Source organism: Cariama cristata, unplaced genomic scaffold (assembly GCF_000690535.1).
Source record: "Cariama cristata isolate BGI_N322 unplaced genomic scaffold, ASM69053v1 scaffold23673, whole genome shotgun sequence".
Lineage (NCBI taxonomy): Eukaryota > Metazoa > Chordata > Aves > Cariamiformes > Cariamidae > Cariama > Cariama cristata.
The window spans coordinates 21,769-21,984 of NW_009610526.1; the positions used below are offsets into that span (position 1 = coordinate 21,769).

At 63.4% G+C, this 216-nt stretch overlaps 1 protein-coding gene across 1 annotated transcript in view; it reads left to right on the plus strand.

Moving 5' to 3' along the window:
- TM6SF2 (transmembrane 6 superfamily member 2) overlaps nucleotides 1-216 on the plus strand; it is a gene marked incomplete at its 3' end in the record, with an annotated part of 3,385 nt that overhangs the window by 750 nt on the left and 2,419 nt on the right. The window lies entirely within an intron of this gene.

Here is a 216-nt window from a genome sequence, read left to right on the forward strand (position 1 = left end):
CCCGCTTTCGGTTTTGGTGCTTAGCGACACCCCCACGTGCCCCAACCCGGCTGCCTTCTGGCTGCCCCTCCAGCCTGCCCCCCAAACTGAACCCCAAAACTGTAGGATTCTCCTGCCTGGGCGCTGCGGGGGGGATGTGGAGGGGGTTCATCCCTCTGTTTCTTAAGTAGTCCCTGCTGCGGGACAAGCGACGGTGGCCTCAAAGACCCCCAGCCT